Source organism: Eschrichtius robustus, chromosome 19, assembly GCF_028021215.1.
Source record: "Eschrichtius robustus isolate mEscRob2 chromosome 19, mEscRob2.pri, whole genome shotgun sequence".
Classification (NCBI taxonomy): Eukaryota; Metazoa; Chordata; class Mammalia; order Artiodactyla; family Eschrichtiidae; genus Eschrichtius; species Eschrichtius robustus.
The window spans coordinates 65,883,395-65,891,007 of NC_090842.1; positions in this window are offsets into that span (position 1 = coordinate 65,883,395).

Genomic DNA, 7,613 nt, shown 5'->3' on the forward strand with positions numbered 1-7,613 from the left:
CAAAAACAGAAATATAGATCAATGGAACAGGATAGAAAGTCCAGAGATAAACTCACGCACCTATGGTCACCTAATCTATGACAAAGGAGGCAAGAATACACAATGGACAAAAGACAGTCTCTTCAATAAGTGGTGCTGGGAAAACTGGACAGCTACATGTAAAAGAATGAAATTAGAATACTCCCTAACACCATACACAAAAATAAACTCAAATGCATTAAAGACCTAAATGTAAGGCTGGACACTATAAAACTTTTAGAGGAAAACATAGGTAGACACTCTCTGACATAAATCACAAGATCTTTTTTGATCTACTTCCAAGAGTAATGAAAATAAAACCAAAAATCTAATTAAACTTAAAAGCTTTTGCACAGCAAAGGAAACCATAAACAAAATGAAAAGACAACTCTCAGAAGGAGAGAAAATATTTCCAAATGAAGCAACCAACAAGGGATTAATCTCCAAAATATACAAAGAGCTCGTGCAGCTGAATATCAAAAAACAAGCAAACAAACAAAAAACGGGTGGAGTATCTAAATAGACATGTCTCCAAAGAAGACATACAGGTGGCCAAAAAGCACTTGAAAAGATGCTCAACATCACTAATTATCAGAGAAATGTAAATCAAAACTACAATGAGGTATCACCTCACACCAGTCAGAATGCCCAGAATTTAAAAATCTACAAACAATAAATGATGGACAGGGTCTGGAGAAAAAGGAACCCTCCTACATTGTTGATGGGAATGTAAATTGGTACGGCCACTAGAGAACAGTATGAAAATCCCTTAAAAAACTAAAACTAAAACTATCATATGACACAGCAGTGCCACTCCTAGGCATATACCCAGAGAAAACCATAATTCAAAAAGATACATGCAGGCCAATGTTCACTGCAGCACTATTTACAATAGCCAGGACATGGAAGCAACCTAAATGTCCATCAACAGAGGAATGGATAAAGAAGATGTGGTACATATATACAATGGAATGTTACTCAGCCATAAAAAAGAATGAAATAATGCCATTTGCAGCAACATAGATGGACTTAGAGATTGTCATACTAAGTGAAGTCAGACAGAGAAAGACAAATATCATATGATATTGCTTATATGTGAAATCTAAAAAAGGGTACAAATGAACTTATCTACAAAACAGAGATAGAGTTACAGATGTAGAAAACAAACTTATGGTTACAAGGGGCTAAGGGGGGGGGAATAAATTGGAAAATTAGGATTGACATATACACACCACTATATATAAAATAGATAACTAATAAGGATCTACTGTATAATACAGGGAACTCTACTGAATACTCTGTAATGGCCTATATGGGAAAAGAATCAAAAATAGTGAATATATGTATATCTATAACAGATTCACTTTGCTGTACCCCTGAAACTAACACAAAATGATAAATCAACCACACTCCAGTAAAAATTAAAAAGAAACAACACAAACAAAAACAGAAAAACAAAAATAATTGTGGGGAGAAAAAACAATAAAGTAATAGTAGGGTACTTCAATTCCCCACTTTTAAACATGGATAGATAACCCACACAGAATTTTAATGAGAAAACCTTGACCTGTGTATCACTTTAGAAAAGTAAACCTAAGAGATATATACAGAACTTTCCATCCAAGAACACCGGAAAACATATTCTTCTCAAGGTCACATAAAACATTCCCCAGGATATATCATTCCTGGACCACAAAGCTAACCTTAATGCATTTAAGATTAAAATCATGTCTCATAGCTTTCCAACCACAATGATATGGAGCTAGAAATCAACAGGAAAAATTTTACAAATACATGGAAATAAAACAACACACTCTGGAATAACCAATGGGTCAAAGGAGAAATTGAAAGAGAAATTAGACAGTATCTTGAGAAAACAGAAATAAAAATACAGAATACCACAATTTAGGGGATACATCAAAAGTAGTTATCATCCATACATTTTAAAAAATAAAAGAACGTTTTCAAAAAACGAACTAACTTTACATATCAAGGAAGTAGAAAAAAATTATGAACAAAATTAGGAGAAGAAAGGAAACAGCAAAGATTAGAGGATAAATAATGGATAAAGAGATTAGAGGGCTTCCCTGGTGGTGCAGTGGTTGAGAATCTGCCTGCCAATGCAGGGGACACGGGTTCGGGTCCTGGTCTGGGAAGATCCCCCATGCCGCGGAGCAACTAGGCCCGTGAGCCACAACTACTGAGCCTGCGCGTCTGGAGCCTGTGCTCCGCAACAAGAGAGGCCGTGTTAGTGAGAGGCCTGCACACCGCGATGAAGAGTGGCCCCTGCTTGCTGCAACTAGAGAAAGCCCTAGCACAGAAACGAAGACCCAACATAGCAATCAATCAATCAATTAATAAATAAATCTTGAAAAAAAAGAGATTAGAAAAAGAGAGAAATAAATCAAGCTAAGAGTTGGTGTTTTAAAAAAATAAACCAAATTGACAAAGCTTTAGCTAGATTAACCAAGGAAAAAAGAAAGAGAAGTGAAAAAATCTGATAAATGAAAGATGAGACAACAAAGAAATACAAAGGACCATAAGAATATATTATTAACAAATTATATACCAACAAATTACATAAATTATAATAAATAAATTCCCAGAAGCACAAAGCCTACCAACACTGAATCATGAATAGAAAGTCTGACAGACCAATAATAAATCAGGACATTAAAATAATAAACACAAACCTTCCAACAAAGAAAAGCCCAAGACCAGATGGTTTCCCTGGAGAATTCTACCAAACATTAAAAAATAATTAATACCAATTATTCTAAATGTCTTCCAAGAAAAACATTAAGGATGAGGGAACACTCCCAAGCAATTTTTAGGAGCACAGCATTACTCTGACACCAAAGCCAAATAAGGAAAACTGCAAGAAAATCTATAAGCTGATATGCCTAGTGAATAGAAATGTAAAAATTCTCAGCAAATGTCTAACTGAATTCAACATCAAATTAAAAAGATCATAAACCATGATCAAGTGGAATTCATCCCTGGGATGGAAGGATGTCACCATATATATGGTGAGATACAGATATAGATATAGATTGATAGACAGATAGATATATATATAGTGAGATATATATATATGGTGACATATATATATATATCAGTAAGTATGATAAACAATGTTAATAGAATGAAGAATAAATATACAATAGATGCAGAAAAGCAGTTGCCAAAATTCAATACCCTCTTATGACAAAAGCTCTCAACAAACTGGGAACAGAAGGAGCATACCTCAAAATAAGGCCATATAGTACACCCCCACAACTAACATTGTACCCAATGGTGAAAAACTGAAAGTTTTTCCTTTAAACTCAGGAACAGGATAAGGGTATCCACACTCACTACTCTTATTAGAGGCAGTGCTGGAAGTCCTAACCAGAGCAATCTCACACACACACACACACACACACACACACACACACACACACACACACACACAAAATGAAGAGGAAGAAGTAAAGCGTTCTCTGTTTTCAGAAAATGTGACCTTATATATGACTGCCCCCCAAAATGGTAGAACTAATAAATGAGTTCATTAAAGTTCCTGGATACAGAATTGACATACAAAAAATCAGCTGCATTTCTATATACTAACAACAAAATATCTGAAAGAAATAAAGAAAATAATTCCATTTACAATTGCATGAAAAAAATACCTAGGAATAAATTTAACTGAGGGAGTGAAAGACGTATGTACTGAAAAATACAAGACATTAAGGAAAGAAATTGAAGACAACACAAATAAATGTTTAGATAATCTTTGTTCATGAATTCAAAGAATTAATATTGTTAAAATGTCCATACTGCCTAAAGCAATACACAGGTTCAATGAAATCCCTATCAAAATCTCAATAACATTGTTCACAGAAATTGAACAAAAAATTCTAAAATTTGCAAGGAACCACAAAAGTTCCCTAATAGCAAAAGCAATTATGAAAAAGAAGGGAAAAACTGAAAGCTTCATGCTTTATGATTTCAAACTCTATTTCAAAGCTATGATAATTAAAACAGTATGGTATTGGCATAAAGACAAACACATAGCTCAATGGAAAGAATAGAGAGCACAGAAATAAACCTAAACATAGGTGATCAATTAATTTATGAAAAGGAGCCAAGAATATACAATGGGAAAATATAAAAATCTCTTTAATAAATGTTGTTGGGAAAACTGGGCAGCCACAGACAAAAGAATGAAACTGGACCACTATCTTACACCATACAAAAAATAAAAGGGGTTCAAGACTTGAATGGAAGACATAAAACCATAAAACTCATATAAGAAAACATGGATGCCATAAATTCCTTGATTGGTCTTGGAAATGATATTTTGAATCTGACAGCAAAAGCAACAAAAGCAAAAATAAACATATGGGAGAACATCATATTAAAATCTTATGCACATCAAAGGAACCATCAACAAAATAAAAAGGAAACATAATGAATGACAGAAGATATTTGCAGATCATATACAGATAAGGGGTTAATATCTAAAAATATATAAAAACTCATACAGCTCACTATGGAAAAACAAGCAATCCTGCTAAATAATGGGCAGAAGATCTAAATATAAGTTATTTTTTCCAAAATAGATGGCCATACAGATGGCCAACAGGCACATGAAAAGATGCAGTAATAATTAGGGACATGCAAATCAAAACCACAATGAGATATCACCTCACATCTGTCAGAATGGCTATTATCAAAGCACAAGAAACAACAAGTGTTGACAAGAATGTGGATAAAAGGGAATCCTAGTGCACTGTTGGTGGGAATGTAAATTGGTGCAGCCACTATGGAAAACAGTATGGAGATCCCTCAAAAATTAAAAATAGAACTACCATACAATCCTGCAATTCTACTTTTGGGTATTTATCTGAAAAAAAAAAGAAAGAAAACACTAACTGGAAAATATATATGTACCCCTAGTTTCATTACAGCATTATTTACAATACCCAAGATATAGAAACTACCTAAGCACCCACTGATAGATGAATTGATAAAGATGTGAGATATATATGTATGTGTGTGTGTGTGTGTGTGTAAATATATATCACAAGATTTATATGTGTGTGAATATGTACATATACAGATATACATACAATGGAATACCATTCAGCCATGAAAAAGAATAAAATACTGCCATTTGTGAAAACATAGGTGGTTCTTAGGGTTATTAGTTTAAGTGAAGTAAGGCAGAGAAAGACAAATACTTTCTGATTTCACTAATATATAGAACCTAAAGCACAAAATAAAACAAAACTTATAGACATAGAATAGACTGATGGTTGTCAGAGGGGAGGGGTGGTAGGGGGTTGGTGAAATGGGTGAAAGGGGTCAAGAGCTACAAATTTCCAGTTATAAAATGACTGTAGTCAAAATTATTTTATTGCAAATTTGAAATATGCTAAGAAAGTAAATCTTAAAAGCTCTCAATAAAAAAAATTAATTTTGTAACTTTATATAGTGACAGGTGGTAACTAGACTAATTACAGTAATCATTTTGCAGTATATACAAATGTTGAATCATTGTGTTGTATTCCAGAAATTAATATAATTTTGTATATCAATTATACTTCAATTAAAAAACACTCTAGGGGCTTCCCTGGTGGTGCAGTGGTTGAGAATCTGCCTGCCAATGCAGGGGACACGGGTTCGGGCCCTGGTCTGGGAAGATCCCACATGCCGCGGAGCAACTGGGCCCGTGAGCCACAACTACTGAGCCTGTGCATCTGGAGTCTGTGCTCCGCAACAAGAGAGGCCGCAACAGTGAAGAGGCCTGCGCACCGCGATGAAGAGTGGCCCCCGCTCGCTGCAACTAGAGAAAGCCCTCGCACAGAAATGAAGACCCAACACAGCCAAAAATAAATAAATAAATTTAAATATAACACACCAAGATAATGATGCCACAAAATTAGCTAAAAACTCCCATGTGTTAGGTCATTTCAGAGAAAATTTACAAGTTCAAAGATTAAATCTCTGCCAACAAAAAAAAAAATCAAAACTACAAGACACTGGAGATCTGGCAGAAAATGGTGGAGTAGGTAAACCCTGATCTCACCTCCTCTCACAGGCACAACAAAAGCACAATTATTTGCAGAACAAACATCAGTGAAGAAGACTGGAACTACCACAAAAGACCTTCTAAAACTAAAGGTATAAAGAAGGAATGACAAGATGTGTGGTAGTGATGGAGTTGCGATATAGTCAACTCCCATAGCCCCCGGCTGGGCGACCCACAAATGGGAAGATAATTACAATTGCAAAGGTCCTCTCAAAAGAGAGAAAGGTCCAAGCCCCACAATGGGCTCCTCAGCCTGGGGATCCTGCACCAAGAAGATGAGCCCCCAGAGAATTTGGCTTTGAAGGCCAGTGGGTTTAATTTCAGGAGTCCCAGAGGGTTGGGGGAAACAGAGACTTCACTCTTAATGGGCACACACAAAAATCGGACATGCTCTGGGACCCAGGATAGAAGCAGTAATTTGATAGAGCCTGGGTCAGACCTACTTGCTAATCTTGGAGAGTCTCCTGGAACGGCAGGATGCAGCTGCATCTAACCCTGGGGACGTAGATACTGGCCGCAGCCATTTTGGGGAGCTCATTCTACCACGTGGACGCTGGTGCTGGCAAATGCTGTTTTGGAATCCTCCCTCTAGCTTATAGCCTCAGTTCCCAGCCCTGCCCTGACCAAACAGCTTATAGGCCCCAGTGCTGGGACACCTCAGGACAAGAAACTAACATGGCATGGACACAGCCCCACCCACTGTCTTAAGACCCTGTGAGCCCACAGTCACCCCTGGACATGGCCCTGCCCATCAGAGGGCCCAGGACCCAAACCCACTCTCCAATGCACAGGCACTAAACCCAAGACTCTCAGGGCCCTCCAGCCAGAGAACCTGGGACCAAGCTCCAGCCAACAGTGGGCAGGCACCATCACCAGAATCCCATGGGGCTGAGACACCCCCTGCAGGGAGCCTGTCTAGCCTCAGGACCAGCCTCCCCATTAGGGAACGGTCACCAACCACAAGAAAACCACAGCCCTGCAGTCTGTGGATCTGACCCACCCATCAGGAGGCCAGACCATGCCCTGGAATTGGCTGGGCTCCAATGCCACCAATCAACAAGCCTGCTCTAGCCTTAGGCCCAGCTTCACCCACCAGCAGGCAGACACCAGCTGCAAGAAACTTGTAACCACACAGCCTACAGACATAGCCCACACGCTAGCAGGCCAGATCCATCCCTAGGATCAGCTAGGCCCTTGACCCAAACACTAGCAGTGCAACAGAAGTTTCAAGATACCCTAGGCCCTGCAGCCAACTGTGTCAGAAAGCAGCCCCACCACCAGTGATCCAGCACAAGTTCTGGACCGCTGGGCCATGCAACCAGGCTCCAGGTCCTGACTTCACCCACAGTGGGTGGGTAACAGCCCTGGAGTTTCCTGGACCCTCACTCCATCCACGAGTAATGCAGCACTAGCCCCACCCAGGGTTCTGCAGTAAGCCACCTCCTGACACAGTCCTAACAACCAGTACCCAGCCAGAAGCCTCTGCACAGGTGGTACCCAGCAACCAACCAGACCAGGG